This window comes from Puma concolor, chromosome A1 (genome assembly GCF_028749965.1).
Source record: "Puma concolor isolate L17-30 chromosome A1, mPumCon1.1.hap2, whole genome shotgun sequence".
Lineage (NCBI taxonomy): Eukaryota > Metazoa > Chordata > Mammalia > Carnivora > Felidae > Puma > Puma concolor.
In genome coordinates this window covers 50,474,582-50,492,854 of record NC_141667.1, presented here as the reverse complement: position 1 = coordinate 50,492,854, position 18,273 = coordinate 50,474,582, and the positions used below count along the sequence as shown (strand labels likewise).

General features: G+C 39.0%; 1 long non-coding RNA gene across 2 annotated transcripts in view; it reads right to left on the bottom strand.

Annotated features, from left to right (window-relative positions):
• Positions 1–18,273, bottom strand: part of LOC147584153 (uncharacterized) — a 449,134-nt gene that overhangs the window by 295,283 nt on the left and 135,578 nt on the right. The gene's annotated exons all lie outside the window — the stretch shown is intronic.

The following is an 18,273-nucleotide window of genomic DNA, read 5'->3' as shown; positions in this document are numbered from 1 at the left end:
GCAACAAAACACAGCACAGTGCTTTCTACAAATAAAATTTAATTTGGTGTCTCAAGAGCTGCTGGCTTTTATCGCCAAAGGTTGGAGCATGGTGTTTTCAGAAAGAAACTTTTTTTTTTTATCTAGTTTGGAGGAAGTATGGCCAACATTAGTTCCAAATATTTTATTTCAAACATAAAGCACAGAACCAATACTAATAAACAACAGGCTCTTATGCCAACATTGGTGCATGTTTTTGTTATTGCATTATATTCCATGAGTGTTATTTTGCATAATTAAATAGAAAAAAAATCTTGAACTTGGAATTATAAAACCGTCACCACAAACCAACAATTCCACTTGATGTGTATTAAGTCATTAAATTTATTATAAAAAAAAACCAGAGAGAAAAAAATCTTTTCCTTGTAAATCATTAAAAATTCATGAGGGTTGAAAGCAAAGCAAACAGCCCGTACGTTTGCTTAGGGAAGCACTGCAGAAGACACTGCAATTCAGAACAGAAAATGAGTTTTTCTTGAAATCAGAATGGCCTCTTATCAAAATGTCAATGATGTGGGCTGTTGAGATGAAAGGACGTATAGATTCTGAGAATGTAAATGTTGGTCCCAGATAAAGAATGTTTGTGATAGGGGGTGGGTAGACTGGTCATGGTCTAAGGAGTCTCACGGTTGAACAATTCATAAGAATGGGCTACCCTGGCATCTGTGAAGGCAAGAAGATCCAGAAAATACAGGCTGAGTTAGGACCTAGCTTCTGGACAAGAGTCAACCCAGGCTGCATCACATTCTCCAATGGCTGAGACAATGGTTTTGCAGCCAGTTATTTAGGCATCAGAAATTATATCAGTTTATTCATTTGTAGGATTGCTACAACTGTTGTTACAATCCGGACTGTCAGCATTATGAGTTTGCTCTGAAAAGCTTTTTCTTAATATGCTATAACTGGGAGGCATTCATGAAATGGGCAGAGGTAGAGAGAAAGGGATCCAAGTAGCCAGGAACAGATACCCATTCAAACTGGCTCAGATAAAAGTGTATCTTGACCGAAGGGAAAGTCAAGGTTCTCCAAAGATTGGATACTGCGTTCAGTTAGACCACCTAGGACCTATAGTAAAAAGTGGAGCATGGAAACTCCTCCCTCTGCCTCCCGTGGAGTCACATTGAATCTTTGGGACGGGAGGCTACAAGTGAATACAGTACCTTTCTATTTACTCATCTATTTTCTCTGGTGCTTGCTGGACATCTGGTCTGTTTTTCTTAATCCATGCCAACTTTTTCCATTTTACTGATGGCTTTGCTGCCCTTTACTAATTTGTTTGTGGTGTTGGATGCCATGGCCTAATGGTGGCCCCAACTTCATATGAGCTCCCATCTCACTGACTGCCTCTTTCTCTTTTGATTTTTTTTTTTTTAAAGGGAATTTACTGGCCTAGTTCAGGTCACATATTTATTCCTGGCCCAATCAGTAATGGCCAGAGAAATTGGTCAGCTTCCCAATCACCAGGGTGGGAACAGATTCTCTGAGAAGGGGATGAGGACACAGCAAGCAAATTCCATAGAACATCCACCTTCATATAAATGATACAATTAGCCTTTAAGTAGTCAGGAATTGAACTTACAGAACAGGGTTGTATATGTATATCACTTAAATAATTGATGTAGTTCTCCAATTCTAAAATGAATATATTTTTCACATTTTAACATTTTTTCAAATTGAGATGTAGATTGCAATCAACCTGTACATTTAATGCAGTATAATAGCTGCTATTAAATTGATGATGTATCATAAGTTCAAGTTTTTTTAAGAATTGAGGAAACATAGAAAGTATGATTCTACTGGCTCATAGTTTTTTTTTTTCCAAAGGCTAAAAGCCAAATCTTTTTATATAAAATTACTATTAAATCTGATCTCCCTAATTGTTCTGTATTCGTCTAGTTTTCATTTGAAAGATGACAATTTCATCATCTCAACAGGTAATTCTCCAATCCTATCATGTTACCCTTTCTTCTGATACTATGCTTAAATCATCTCTCTTTGGATTAACTTATTATTTCAATTAAAGTCCTTGATATATGTCAAAGATGTGCCCTTATTTGTAACAGAGCCATAAAAAATGTGTTGCTTTAATTCCTTCCATAAATCAGTTTCTCTACTCCATTCCCTTAATTATGTGCTGTTTTCTCTGGAATCTTTCCAATGTCCAGGATTTCTTCTTTTCTTTTTTTTTTTTTTTAACCTAGAAGTGTTTCCAAAATTTAAGTACAGGATCTCAATGTAGTCTGACAAACTTGCCCTTCCTCTTTTTTGATGTTGCCTTACAAACAGTTCCAAGTAAGGCCTTTCCCCTTGCCAGGTGATTCAACACAGACTAAATTACTCTCTAGATTCATCCAGCATGATTACTCGTAGGACATTTGCCCACCAGTAAAGACTGGCCACTTTTGATTATTTTTACATAGAAAACTAAACTTTCACTTTCTTCTCCAGTGGAATTTCCTCCTATTATTTTCAAACTCTGGGGTTATTTTAGCCTGGCAGTTGACAACAGATGCTGTGAACTGGCATCATCAGGAAGTGGCATGAAAAGACACAAAGACCACTCCCGGTCAGTATAGTTTCATTTCAGGTTGTGACGTGGACATACCATGTGGCTTTAGAAAAGGAGTTAACATCTCTGGTCTAGTAAATGTTTAAGAAGACAGGCAGGACTAGATGATCCCTGATAGTCCTTCAACCCTAAAATTCTACACTATCATTTGTTAATGGTCTGTTGAATTTTTTTCTGACTTCTCATAGGATCAAGACCACAGTAAGTCCTGGGCCCATACCTGTAACACCACACCAACCTTACATTTATTCCCCATATTCTACATTTTCAGAAAGAGACCATCCAGGCTCTACCAAAGTCTCATTCCCCACCAAATATGCTTGCATGCACACAGATGTATATACACACATATACATTTTGCTTTGGAAATGAAACTTTATGGAACCCAGCCCTGTAGGAGTTCAGCTCTTTATCATTTTTTCCTGATGGATATACACAAAAAAAGAAACAATGTCCTCACTTTCACTCTGATAAGAAGATTTTGCACTGCCTTCCCTTCTGATAACCTAAAGAAGAAACTATTTGTCTGGAATGATTTATGCTATTTTCTGATAATCTGGTTATAAAGCTGGTTAATACACCATAAATTTACCTTAATAGACCATGGCCTGCCCTTTGAATTCCTTTTTGTGTTTTTGTTTTAGGATATCGTTCCTTCAGGCCCAGTCCCCTTTAAATGCACCAGCCTTACCTGGACGAATAGTCACTAATACGTGGCCTCCTCCTGGTTTCGAAGTTTAGAACCTCATTTATCTTGCTTCTGGGTTCATTTCAGATCACAATTTTGCTTGCTAAATGAAGAAATCATTGCCAAAAATCGAGTAGGCATGATACCAGCTCTAATCTCCTAGGAGGCAACCCCTCCTGACCTGCTGACTCATACAGTGTGTGTTTGCTCAAATTACTTGAGAAATCCCTTGCCGCCTTTTGTCAATAGTTATTTTTGCAAGGTCCTCATTACTTTCTAATTGACCAAATTTATTTTCTTGATTTCTCTCATTAAAGACAGGTTTAGAAGTAACTTCAATTGTGTAGCTTTTCTAATGGCTTTCTTCCTTCAGGCCTATCCTCATTCTTAAATAGGCCTTTATTCTACCCTCAGTATCTATCTATTTATCTATCTACCTACCTACCTACCTACCTACCTACCTACCTATCTATCTAGTCTATCTATCTATCTATCTAGGTCTAATGGATTTTGGAAAGTGACCAGTAGCCGTATGTCTAGCTTTATAATCTTGGGTGTGAATAACAATCTCCCCTCTCCCTCACCCTGAGTAGTGTCTCCCTGTGCCCCAAGTACAATATGCATGGAGTGACTTTCCTGGGTTAGCAGGAACCCAGCATCTCCATTTCCTGACTATTCTCAGATGAAGTCAAGCTTGGTCTTGCCCATTGGAACCAGAACTCCAGTGTGCCTTTCTGAACCTAGAGGCTTCCCCTGCTCTGGTGCTGATTGTTCAAGAATGACCTTTACTCCCTCTGTGGGCCTTTGGGCACTCCATCCTTGCCAGAGCCCATCCCTACTGAAGAGCCAATAGGTCTTCAGTGCTACATTTGATTTCTTCCATGGTGAAACTTCTCTGGGCTCCCAAATTACAGTGAGTGTGTATGTGTGTGTGTGTGTGTGTGTGTGTGTGTGTGTGTGTGTGTGAGAGAGAGAGAGAGAGAGTGTGTGTGTGTGTGTGTGTGTGTTTTAATTCACTAAAAAAGTATCTTCCCAAGGCTCAGTGTTAAACCTAAAAAATCTGAATCAGGGCACGTGCCAGGGTCCTCTGTCTCTTGAACCCAGAAGAGCCATTCCCTTTACTACTGTAACGAGGGGCTAAAGTCCAGATTGGTGTATTTCAACCCTTGGAGTCACAAGGCCTCTCCTCCACAAGTGAGTCAGTCAAAGATACTCAGTCTACTCCAAAAGATTCAAGGCAGCTTACATTTTTTTTTTTTTTTTGAAAGGAGGAGGAGGGGCTCAGTTCTGACTCTCATAGAAGATCCCTAGGATCCTATGCAAATGACCTCTCTCCTCCTTCTCGCTTGCTTAGCCATAGTTTCTTTGGCCAGATACCTCGGTGTACACACTCTAAATGTCCTCCACAGACATGAAAGCATTTTGCTAATGGCTTCTTTCAGTGTTTTCCTCTGAGACTCTATCCACACCTGGATGACTATTTTAACTGTCTGCTTGGCTGGGCAGCTTGGCCCAACAACCACCATGTGGGTGTGGGTGTTTTTCATTGAATAAACTGCTTTTACTGTTTTTACTGGCTTGACCAGTCAAGCAGATGAAAATAAGTTACATGTGCTTTTAAAAAATTAAACCATTTTTGGCACTTTGATCAGTGGTTTGATGAAATCTGATTTTTACTTGAGTTTGACACAAGTTAAAGCTTAAAATGTCTTTCACCTATGGCCTCCTCTCCTTTCTATGCATAACTCACTGGACTGGTCAACCCAGCACTGACTCTCAATTCATCAGTTTTCTCATCTGTTATTTGACCATAAAATCCAATGATCCCCACTCACTGCTTGAGATAAAGGCCTTTGAATATAATGGAATCCCCAGGGGTCCTTATCCTTGCTTTGCCCCTCACTAGCTACATGATCATGGGCAAATTACTTCACCTTCTTTGTGACTTAGCCCTCAACTGCAAAATGGTAGCATTAATAGAACTTGCCTGATAGGGCTGTTATGAGGAACAAATTAGATAATGCATGAAATATCACAGTCAACAATAAACGGTTGTAACAGCTAACATTTATAGAGCATTTTCTATGAATCAAGCCCTAGGTTAAGAGCCTCTTAGATGATCACATTTAACAGCATCTATTATTATTATTTGTCCAAGTTATTTAGGTGTCACAAATATTAGGTCAATCCTCAGTGATTAGGGCTTTTGTGGATATAAGATTACCAAGATAACATCCCACAATTAGTTTATATTCTAAAGGAAAGACTAAGATAAAGACACACACAAGAAAACATGTGGTGAGTCCATGAGAGGTCTGCAAAGTGTTACAAGGACATAAAACCAGGAGAGATTACTTTTCAAGGGGCATGGGTGCTGTCAGGAGGCCTTTTCGAAGGAGGTGATGTTTAAATGATGGGTTTGTTTAAACGGGCAACAGTAAAAACAAGAATAAGAAATCAGCAGTAATAATAGCAGCTAACACTTGTGGAGTGCCTTTTGCATTCCAGATGCTGTGAGAAGCAGGTGACTCACATTATTTCATTTAATCAACCCCATGCATTAGGCATTATTAATCTCATGAATTCACCCCTTGAATTAGGTATTATTATCCCTCATAATATTCTCAAGACTGAGAGAAATAAAATAACTTTCCCAAGAACACATATCCTGTAAGGTCAAGTCAGAATTTGAATCCAGAGCCTGTGTTCCTAACCACCACGAAAATACTACTTCCAGGTACTTGGGAAGGAAGTGGCAGTACCACTGGCAGGACAAGTTCATACAAAAGAGGGGCTGCAGCTGTGCTCGAGGACACTGGGTAGTTATGTTTGGCTGCAGGAGGGGATGAGGAAAAAGCAAGATAGGATAGAAGGATGAGCTTTTCAGCTGAAGTCCGCCATACAGAGAGATGGCCTTCAGGAAAGCTGCAGGCAGAAGAAGACACAGTCAGAGATGTACTTGAAGAAGATTATTTTGGGAAAAGGCTTCACTAAGGCTGAACTGACAAGACTTGGTGACTGGCTGGGTTCAGAGAGATGAGGTAGGAGTTGATGATTCCCAAATTTTCATCAAGACGTAATGTGGGGTAAAGCACATTGATAATTAATGTGTCCATCACATCTAAAATTTTCCTTTTCTCTCAGGGTCTTCTCAAGTTACATGAAAGTGCTGGGGTCACTATCCTTTTCTCTCACTAAAGAAGGTTAAAATTCCTCCAGAGAGTCTCCCTGTGGAACTGGCAAACTGGGGAAACTGTCCTTTCTGGAAATTCTTTGTCCATGCAGCTTCCTTAGCCAGGAGCATAGCACACATTATGGTGACTGTATTATCCATGGCTTTTGCATCTTTACCAGGAATGGGGATGGGCGTAAAATAGAAATCCACGGCACGGGGGGCCATGAGTTTGAAAGCTGTCTTGTCACTTCCAATTTACATCACTTTCGGCCAAGTCACTGATTTCTGCATCAAATTATCTCACTTAATCCTCTTAACCAATCTATGAGGCCAGCATGGTTAATCCCATTTTACAGAATAGTAAACTGAGGTTCAGAAATATTAAGTAATTTGCCAGTGGTGGGGCAAAAGTTTGGGGTTATCAGTTTAGTGAAGTCTCAAAAAAAAAAAGCATTCATTTCTTTGTAGTAATAAGAGTCTCTATTTTAAGTTTTCTAAAGTATTATGTGTATCCTCTCAGGTAACCTTCCAGTTCTTCCTAACCTTTTAACATAGAACTTTCCAGAACAATTTTCCCAAACATTTTAGGTTTGCTGAAAGAGGCTCTTGCATAATCCCAACCCCTGGCCAAACTCTTAATGATGTTATTTTACACCATATGCATTGAGGTTGGCCTGACTCAGCCATTTTTCTCACTTTTGATTTTTTTTCCCTCCCCCTGCCCCCTTCTTTTCAAGTCAATATTCATTTTAAATGCAAGAAGTCAGCCTCCTTTTTAGCTGACAAGGCTTGTTGTTCACACACTTTTTGGCGGCGTAACTGACAAGTGTCCACTTACGTGTGGGGCTGACTGTAAACAAGTATTCTGCGATATTCAAGGGAAAAAAGGCAGGGGAAACCAGCAATTTGCTGAGCAAAGGATGTGGTGATCTTTAGAGCCAAAGTGATCCCCAAATGCTTTCCTAAAAGTCCTCTTGATTAGGAAACTGAAATTTGCAGCCTCCAGGCATCCCCACTCCAGCCCTTTGTGTCCTCTTTCTTGGTTGTTTCCTGCAGTGAAAAGAATCTGCACACCCAGGACAGTGAAAGCCCCTGTTTCAGATACAATGCTTCATCCAGCCTGGGTTCTACGGCTCCTTTTCCCTCCTGGTTCATTCGCTAACTCTCTCTTTCTGGGAAAAAAAATGCGTGCTCAGTGGTATTTTGATTTTGGTTGCACATCTGAATCACCAGGGAGCTTTAAAAAATGCCAGTATATTGGCCCCACTCAAGACTAGTTAAATTAGTGTCTGTGGAGGGAGGTCCAGGGCACTCATTCTCTGGGCAGTGTGCAAGTTGGGAACTTTGTAAAATATCCTTCAGTTTGGACTTGTCTGATGTTTTTCTCATAGTTGGACTGCTGCTATGGGTTTGAACAGGAAGACCGCAGAGCCAAAGTACCCTTCTCATGACAGGGTAGTGCTGTTCCCTTCACAACTTTGGTCTCTGCTCTGGTAGAAAAACTATGCTGTAATGATATTCTGGAGTCAGATGGCCTGACCTCATACCCTGGCCCCACTACCTACATACACATGACCTCAGGCAAATCCATTTTTCTCTACAAGTTTTAGATGCTTTAGCTCTAGACCAGAGTAACAATCTTTATGCATTTGTAGCATTTAGAATAGTGCCTGGCACATGCTAAGTTAAACAAATGATGATCATCATTCTTATTTATTATTATTAATCTTTTTGGGGCAAAGTTCTCCCATATCTCCTCAAATATGAAATATAGGAGTTGAATTAGGTGATAGTTAAGGAGCCTTTAAGTTATAATCTTGGATTGTGGATGAATCCAGAAGAGTTTGCAAATGAAGAGAAAATAGATCCATCAATGTATGCTGCTTTACAATTACCCATCCTAATTCTCTAACTACCCTTTATAACTGAAAGTTGAATTAGCAATTCTGCCAATACTAATTAAGTTCCTCGGTATCTCAGAAGAAGCTGCTAAATATAGGAAAACACTAGACATAGAATTAGAAAATATGAGTCCAGTTAGGGATGGGAGTTTACATTACCAGTTGTAATGTTAAGCTGGAGTTATGTTTCAGTGGTAGAGATGGTTTTACCTTGACCCAGCCAGGCACCTTTGAATGGACCCCATTGGGGCCACCATGGTAGATAGAGGGCTGGGTGAGGGTATGACCTGGGATGATGGAGATAAGCAGAGTGTGGCAGAGCAGAGTAGGGAAAAGAATTGCCTTGAGGAGCACTTGGCAATCCCATTCCAGCAGGTAGAAATTGGCTAGCATAGCTCCAGGGTTCTTCATAACATGTGGCTAGCAGTTCAACTGCAGGATTAACCCCAGATTCCTCACCTGTAAAATGAGAATTATAATTCCTAGCTCCTGGAATTATTGAGCAACTTTAATGAGACCATACATTTGGAAAAGATTTATAGATATGAAAAATGCTATTCAGGTGTATCATTATTTGTGAATGTCTAAGATGAAAAACAGTGAGCAGTAAATAGAGGTGGGTTTATCATATTTATACACAACATATATTCCTCCTATCTACAAAGGCCAATGATGTGGCCCAATGCAGAAGGGTGGCAGAAGTGAGCCTTGTTTTCTACCATGTTTAGGAAGTTTCCCTCTTATAAATCTTGAGGTCACCTGGGTAAACCTTGAACCAACTCAATCAAACAGAAGATGTATAAGAGTCTAGATTCAGTGAGATTGGGAACTAATGGCACACTTGCTTCTTTCAGATAAGAGCCTCTGTTAATTAACATTTTAAATTTTAATGTGTCAATAATTTAGGAGCCCAGTTTGCTTGGGTTGTGTTATTTTTCTTCCTCACATGAAGAATAATTTTGCAAGGGTAAAATCACTGAGCAGGGAAGTCCTGTAAAGTTCATTAGGAGGGTGAGTTGACGTTAATCTGTCTCAGGATGTCTGTTCTTTTGTTGCAAAGGCTGGTTTCTGATTTTTATTTTTATTTATTTTTATTTTTTTTAATGTTTATTCATTTGTGAGAGATAGAGCGTGAGCATGGGAGGGGCAGAGACAGAGGGAGACACAGAATCTGAAGCAGGCTCCAGGCTCTGAGCTGTCAGCACAGAGCCCCATGAACCTATGAAGCTGAAGTTGGATGCTTAATGGACAGAGACCCAGGTGCCCCTGATTTTTATTTTAATACTAGTCCTATAACATTCAGGGTGGTGAATATAATCCCAAAATTTGAGACACTTGGCTTGAAATTGGGACTATCTCTGAAAATAGGAGTAAAATATAAATAATACAAAATTCAAACAGTGCCCAGGTTAGTGCATTTAGATTGTGCCTAAAATGAACCAATGTAGTCACATAGAAGGTGAACATGTCAATAAGCTCCTTGTTTCATCTAGAGAAGAGATTGGCTAACGACAGCCCATGAGCCAAATCCAGCCTCTGCCTGTCTGTAAATAAAAGTTTTATTGGAACAGATTCATGCCCATTTGTTTGCTTGTTATCTAGGGGTGCTTTTGCATTATAACAGCAAAGTTGAGTAATTGTAACACAGACAGCATGACTCTCAAACCCTAAAATATTTACTTTCTGACCCTTTACGAATAAGTTTATCAACACAAACCCTGAGGTACTTTCAGGTGTTTTAAATCAAACAGTTTTATTTTTTAATAGTTATGTAACATTTATTTTAATATCTATTAAAACTGCCAAATATGTATTTTTGCATATGATGTTGTTGAGGACAAACTAAAGAATATATATCAAGAAAATGTTAAGTTAATTTAAGGAAAAATACAAAATAATACTATAAGAAAATATGATGGCTATAAGCAAAACTCTGATATTTGAGAAACAGACACATTGGGCATCTAAAAACTTTTTTGGTTTTTGTATTAAAAGTAGACCAAGAAAACTTGGTCTAAGAGAAGTTTTTAACAAGTGTATTTTTAACAGGTTATTTATTTTAGTCTTAAAATAATTTTGGGCAGGAATTAAACAGGTAACAATAATGACTTTCCAATTAGACATTATGAAGATGAGACATAGAAGAACTTTTCATTTGCAATCACACATTCATAAGCAAATCTGTTTTGGGAAGAGGGAACAGAGTTTTGTGGCAGGGGGGAAGCTTAATTCTAATCTTTGCTCATCAAAAAATAGTCTTGACTAACTAGAAAGATATGTAAGATCTGATGTCGGAAAGTCCTTCAGATTTGCCATGTGACCATGGACACAAGACTCAAACTGATCTGGCCAGGCCAGCTACGAATAAATATAAAGGCTTAAATCAAAACCAAAATGAGATCTCACTTCACACCTGTCAGAATGGCTAAAATAAAAAATGTAAGAAATAACAAGTGATGGCAAGGATGTGGAGGGAAAGGAATCCTCACGCACTGGTGGTGAAAATGCAAATCATGCTGCCATTGTGGAAAATGGTATGAAAGTTCATCAAAAATTAAAAATAGAGGGGCTCCTGGGTAGCTCAGTTTGTTAAGCATCCTACTTCAGCTCAGGTCATGATCTCATGGTCCATGAGTTCAAGACCCGCCTCGGGTTCTGTGCTGACAGCTCAGATTCTGTGTCTGCCTCTTTCTCTGCTCCCCCCAACTCATGCTCTGTCTCTGTCTCTCAAAAATGAATAAATTTTTTTTAAAAAATGTTTAATTAAAAACAGAATTACCATATGATCCAGTAATTCTATTACTGGGTATTTACCAAAAGAATACAAAAACATTAATTAGAGAAGATATATGTACCCTTATGTTTATCGCAGCTTTATTTATTTATTTATTTATTTATTCAATATATGAAATTTATTGTCAAATTGGTTTCCATACAACACCCAGTGCTCATCCCAAAAGGTTCCCTCCTCAATACCCATCACCCACCCTCCCCTCCCTCCCACCCCCCATCAACCCTCAGTTTGTTCTCAGTTTTTAACAGTCTCTTATGCTTTGGTTCTCTCCCACTCTAACCTCTTTTTTTTTTTTTTCCTTCCCCTCCCCCATTGGTTTCTGTTAAGTTTCTCAGGATCCACATAAGAGTGAAACCATATGGTATCTGTCTTTCTCTGTATGGCTTATTTCATTTAGCATCACACTCTCCAGTTCCATCCACATTGCTACAAAAGGCCACATTTCATTCTTTCTCATTGCCATGTAGTATTCCATTGTGTATATAAACCACAATTTCTTTATCCATTCATCAGTTGAGGGACATTCAGACTCTTTCCACAATTTGGCTATTGTTGAGAGTATTGCAGCTTTATTTATAATAGCCAAGATATAGAAGCAACCCAAGTGTCCATCAATACATCAATGGATAAAAAAGATGTGTTATAGACACACAATGGAATATTACTCAGACACAAAAAAGAATGAAATCTTGCTATTTGCAACAACACAGATGGTTCTAGAGAATACAATGAATGCTAACCGAAATAAGCCCATCAGAGAAAGACAAATACCGTTTGATTTCACCCAAATGTGGAATTTATAAAACAAAACAAACAAAAACCATAGTCTTAAATGCAGAGAACAAACTGGTAGTTGTCAGAGGGGATGTGGGTGGAAGGCATGAGTGAAATAGGTGAAGGGGATTAAGAGTACACTTATGGTGATGAGCACTGAGTAATGTATAGAACTCTTAAATCACTATATTGTGCAACTGAAATTAATATAACACTGTATGTTAATTATACGGAAATTTAAAAAAAATAATAAATGTTTAAAAAATACAAAGGCTTAAAAAAAACCATGTATAGCCCCTATAGTGTATCGCCTTGAATTTACTCTAGACAATTAGGTTCTCTAAGTGTATACACTGGAAAATTTATAGGCTCAGATTTTTTTGTTTTTAGTAGTTTGGTGACCAAATAGCCTTAAGAAAGGAAACTGATTTAAACAGATGTGAACCTGCTGAAATTTACAGCAGGATTTTTCAAGATCTACATGGAGACGGAGGAAGTAACTTTGCCCAACCTACCAGACCACAGAACTCTTTTCCTATGGGGCATTTTGGGAAATGTCACTTTTAAGGATCTAAAGGAGAGTGGACATAATCAGATGGACATCGATATGATTTAGAGTCTAGAATTTATTTCACTTTGATATTTTTGGGGAATTCCTTCTCTTTGGGGTATATCATCAACTTAATAGAGACAATTTTCATGATAGTAGATGGTACAATGTAAAAACATGAAAGAACTTGTGTGCAAAGAATACTTTGGAACATTGAAAAACAGTCTGTGCTAAAACTTTTAGGAGGCTGACTGAAAATAAGTGTCAAAATTCTTTAAAATATGCATGTCTTTTAGTAAGAAATTCTATTTTTACAAATTTACCCTTTACAAAAATCAAAGATATGTGCATATAATTTACAGTAGAATGATTTATAATACTGAAAAATTAGAAACAATTTAAATGTTCAGTAATAGAAGATTGTTGGGAGGGTTTAAATATATTGGAATATTAAGCAATCAAAATCATATTACAAAAGAGTACTTATTGACATAGGAAATTGTTCATGATATATATCTAAGAGGAAAAATACTATTAAATAGTATTCACAGTATCCTACTTTCATCTTTTATAAAATTGTATAAGTGAATATACATGAAGAACAGTCAAAAGACTTCCAGGAAGTATAAATAGTGGGATTATTTTTGCTGATGGAATTATGAAGAAAGCTTTCCTTCTTTGCACTGAAATGTTTGCCAACTTCCCTGCACTGAGCTTATATAGGGAAAAAAAAGTTGAAATTATAGTAGAAAATCCTACAGAAAAGATAGATTTCTCCTTATATCACTTTTTTTCCAAAAGCACTTATGACATGACATTCTGCAAATACACTAAACTATGTATTGCTAGAACCAGATAGGATTGTCTTGCAGGTTCAAGCACGGCAGAGGATGATACCAGAACCCTGGAGGCTTCATGACTAAAAAGAGCTCTTCTTGTTTCGTTCTGTTCAGAAACATGTCAACATGAGGAATAGCTATGCCGGCATCTCAAGAAATGACCTGTGGTTTATGATCCAGGTAAACAATTTCCCTGCAGCACATTAAAGCCCTGACTCAGCTTGCCCTATGTATCTGTTCCACTTTTATCTAGTCCAGATCTCCATGGTCTTGTCACTTCCTTCCCTGTCCCTATTCCTCCCAATGCAATATTTCTAATGCTAGAAATAAAGTATGGAGTTGATGGAGAAGGGATTTCCTTAAGCTGGAGAATGTTCCAGCCAGGACCAAGCTTTGCATCACAGTTGCTTCTACATAAGGTAGTTAGCTCTTTCTTCACCTTTTTGGGCAGAAGTAAAACCATCATGCACTAATCTCTGTCTGCTGAATATTTTAAAATTCTCCCAATGTCATACCTTATTTAAATTTGTGTCTCACCACACACCACTGGCCTCGGGTACTCTGCCATGAACTCACTATGTGAATTCAACTTGGAAGTCTCCCCAGTCTGGACCTCAATTCCTTTCCCAATTTAATAAAGTGACCAAACTTACTCAACAAACATGTATTGAGTTTTCTACACTGGGGTAAAAGGAGCATAAGACAGGGATAGCCCTTGTCTTTTTTTTTTTTTTTTTTTAATTTTTTTTTTTTCAACGTTTATTTATTTTTTTGGGGACAGAGAGAGACAGAGCACGAATGGGGGAGGGGCAGAGAGAGAGGGAGACACAGAATCGGAAACAGGCTCCAGGCTCTGAGCCATCAAGCCCAGAGCCTGATGCGGGGCTCGAACTCACGGACCGTGAGATCGTGACCTGGCTGAAGTCGGACGCTTAACCGACTGCGCCACCCAGGCGCCCCAGGATAGCCCTTGTCTTAATGGAGCCTACAATTTAGTAGCATGGGCACATATATGTCCTTTATACATATGTGGGGTTTTTTTCTAGTAAATCCAAAGGGGTGTGTAAATTATTACAGAGGAGAAAGTATAAAGATTCTACTGGATCTACAGGAGAGGCATCTAAGCCAGACTCACAAAATCAAGGACAATTTCCTAGACCTAGTGACATCTAAGAAATGACATCCAGAAGACATCCTGAAATATGAGTAAGAGAAAGTAGAATAGAAGGAAGCAATAGCCCACCCAAATTCCAGAAACTAAAGGATGAGTGATTAATTCAAGAGATTAAGGGAAATTCATATGGCCAAAATAGATGGTGCAAGAAGGAAATAGAGTAAGTCATATTCAAGAATTTAGGTTAGGTCTGTCCAAGATATATAATGTGAATCACACATGTAATTTTCACTCTTCTAGTAGCCACATCTTAAAAAGTAAAAAAGAGCCGAAGTTAAATTTAACAATATATTTTAGTTAACCCAACAGATCTAAAATGTTTTTCAACATGTCATTGATATAAAATTGTTAATATGATATATAACATCCTTTTTTCTACTAAATCTTTGAAATCTGATGTTTACATTTATAGTTCATCTCAATTCAGACTCATCACATCTCAGCTACTCAACAGGCACGTGTGGCTAGTGGCTCCTGCATTAGACAGCACAGGTGTAGACCTTATCTTTAGGATAATGCAAAGTTACCAAAAGGCTACAATGGGGGATGGTGTATAAAGATCACCCAGGCTTCTCTGTGGATAACGGATTTGATGGGAAATGGTGGGAAGCAGGGAAACAAGAAATGAGGGTATTATAGAATCTACAGGAGACATAGGGTAATGGCAGGGAGAATAAATAGGTCTCAGTGGAGTCAAGAGATAGTTTGGAGGTAAAATTAACCATTTTGGCATGCACGTTAGCCTATGGAGCACTCAGATCTGAGAGCTACTTCACAGGGCATAAAGATGCATTCACTTTTTCCTCTCTGACCTCCTCAAGCTGGAAGCCACAGACCTGTGTGAAAAGTCACAAAGGCCAACTGGGTTTCCTAGGACTCATGCAGGGAATGGTTTGGGTGCTGTTTTTACCCTTTCTTTTCTATCCAGAGTGAGATAGAAGGATGGTCCAGAAAGTCTTAGAGTAGTTATTGCCTTTTTCCCACTGTTGCTGACACACCGAATCTAGAAAAGGGGGGTGGGTGGGAGGAGGGAACAGATGGAGAAAACTGCTTCTTAGGGGTGATTACAGTCAGAGAGGGGCTTGAAGAGACATCCCTGGGTCCCATATTTCTTTTGCCACCAGTAACTTCCAAATCAAATGAGCCCAAGCTTCAGATCAAAATGAGATTTTTCTTATTGACTTCCCTGAAAGCTTAGCAGGCTCTCTGCAAATCGAGTCATGTGTGTCCTGCATCATCATCAACCATTGCCGATTGCAGGGATGTTGGAACCGGGCTGATCTTGGCAAATATGTCACTGATGCATGAGGCCAGGGAAAATCCAGCTCTTATTGGCCTGGCAGTGCTGACCTGGTTTGTCCATAAATGAAGAGCAAATGCAATTTGCAAAACACAAAGAACTGATAAGGGGTTACAGTGAGGTGGGGCTGGAGTCATATTTCTAAGAGCAGGCATGCTTGAAGAGGAGACAAGGCAGATTTCAAGCTCCAAATTCGACAGGCAGTGTTTCTTAAAATCTGCTCTGTATACCACCTTTCTCATAATCACCTGAGGAGTTTGTGAAGAATACTCATATCTGGGTCTAACCCTAGGCCCACCAAAAGAAGAGTGTCTGGGGGCAGGGCCTGAGGCACTCCATGTTTAACAAGCTCCTGGATGATTCTTATGCATGTTAAAGTTTGAATTCCTTGAGGAAAGAAAGTAGGACAAGGGTATTTCCACTTGTGTTCTGGAAAAAGCACTGAACTTGAAATCAGTCTACCTGGTCCTCCATCCAGACTCTGCTGCCAACTGGCTGGATGACATCATGGTGAGGGGAATGAAAACAGGATGTGAAATCAGAAGGGGGCACAGGCCTACCTCCTTCACATAACTGTGTGATGATGGTTAGTAACTAAGCTAAACCTCACTGTCACCCCCAGAAATTGCAGACATGGGCTCAGGTGACCTTGAAAAATCAAGCTCTGACATTCTAGCTCTGACACTCTACATCTTTAAATCACCTAATCCCAGTTCCTTCATCTGTAAAATGGGCAGGTTACCTTCCACTGGGGCTAGGCTATTTTGGGGATCCAGTGGAACACTTTATATATTTTGAAAAAAATTCAAAAAGTTGACACAAATATGAAGTGGTGGTATTAACCCATAACAGAATTATCTTTACTTAGGATATTATTTGTTTTAAGACTATTTCCATACTGATAAAGTCCCCTGAAATCACAGCATTTTATTTTTTTAACAAAGCACAATACAAAGTACAAAAAGGTAGTTTTGTTCATTTACTATAAATCACACTAGTATGAAATGAGCCAAATTAACCTCTGCTGACTGTCTCTTTAACACTACCACTAGCCGTGGGGTACCTGAGTGGCTCAGTCAGGTAAATGTCTGACTTCAGCTCAGGTCATGATCTCACAGTCTGTGAGTTCGAGCCCTGCCTTGGGATCTCTGCTGACCACTCAGAGCCTGGAGTCTGCTTTGGATTCTGTGCCTCCCTCTCTCTCTCTGCCCCTTCCCTTCTCACACTCTGTCTCTCTGTCTCTCTCAAAAATAAATAAACATTAAAAAATGTTAAAAAAAAAAATACTACCACTAGCCTTGCAAAGACAGAGAGACTGACCCCAAGATAGTCCAGATTTTCTGTCCATGTACACACAAACAAAAACAAAAACAAAATCCTCATCCATGGCCATACCTTAACTTGGCATTCAAGCCTATCAATAATTTGGCTACTATCTCCTTACATGTAACCAACACTATCAAAATTTGATTATTTGATAACATGCCTTGTGCTTTTCTACTTCACAACTTTGTGTTTATTTCACGCCATATCCCTGGTTTAAAATGTCTTGCATCTTACTAAACACCCTCCTATCAAACTCCTACCTAGCATCATGCATATATGCAAAAAACACACAAACAAAAGCATAGTTGATGACCTAAATATCCAACAGTAAGGATTGATTAAATAATAAAGTCATACAATAAAGTACTATATACCAGTTCATATACTGTTGTAAAGAATATTTAACAGCATGGAAAGGCAATCATGACATACTGTTAGGTGAAAGTACCCTTTAAAAAACTATCAACAAGGGGGCACCAGTGTTAGCTCAGTTGGTTAAACCTCCAACTTCTGCTCTGGTCATGATCTCACCATTCTTGAGTTTGGTTCATGAGTTCAAGCCCTGCGTCGGGCTCTCTCCTGTCAGCTCAGAGCCTGGAGCCTGCTTCAGATTCTGTGTTTCCCTCTATTTCTGCCCCCCCCCCCCGACTTGCACTTTGTCTCTCTCACTCAAAAATAAAAAATAAGCACTAAATTTTTTTTTTAAATCATCGATAGATACAGTATAGAACATAGGAAGAGGACACACACTGTGTTGGCCGGTCTCTAATTTTTTATCACGTCATAGGAAATTTATTGTATGGTCACACAAAGAAGAAAGGGAAGGCAAGAAATGTCTCAGCACTGACACAGCCAGACCTCACAGAGAACTGAACCCCCTGCTAACTGTTCAAAACTGTGATATTGCTCTGCAAGAGGTAGCCAGATACTCCAGGGACTGACATTATGTAATGAATGCAGCTTCTCTCAGCCTCTCTGCTCTCTCAGTGTCTTTCTACTGCTCTCTGTGTCTCAAATTCAAAACATAAATGTGAGGGTCTGATTCAGTCAGTCAGTCATCACCCAATATGGAGCCCTTGCACTGGGAAGAGCTCTTAGGCCAGCCCATTTCATGGCCAGTGGTCTGATCAGCCGATAGACAGGT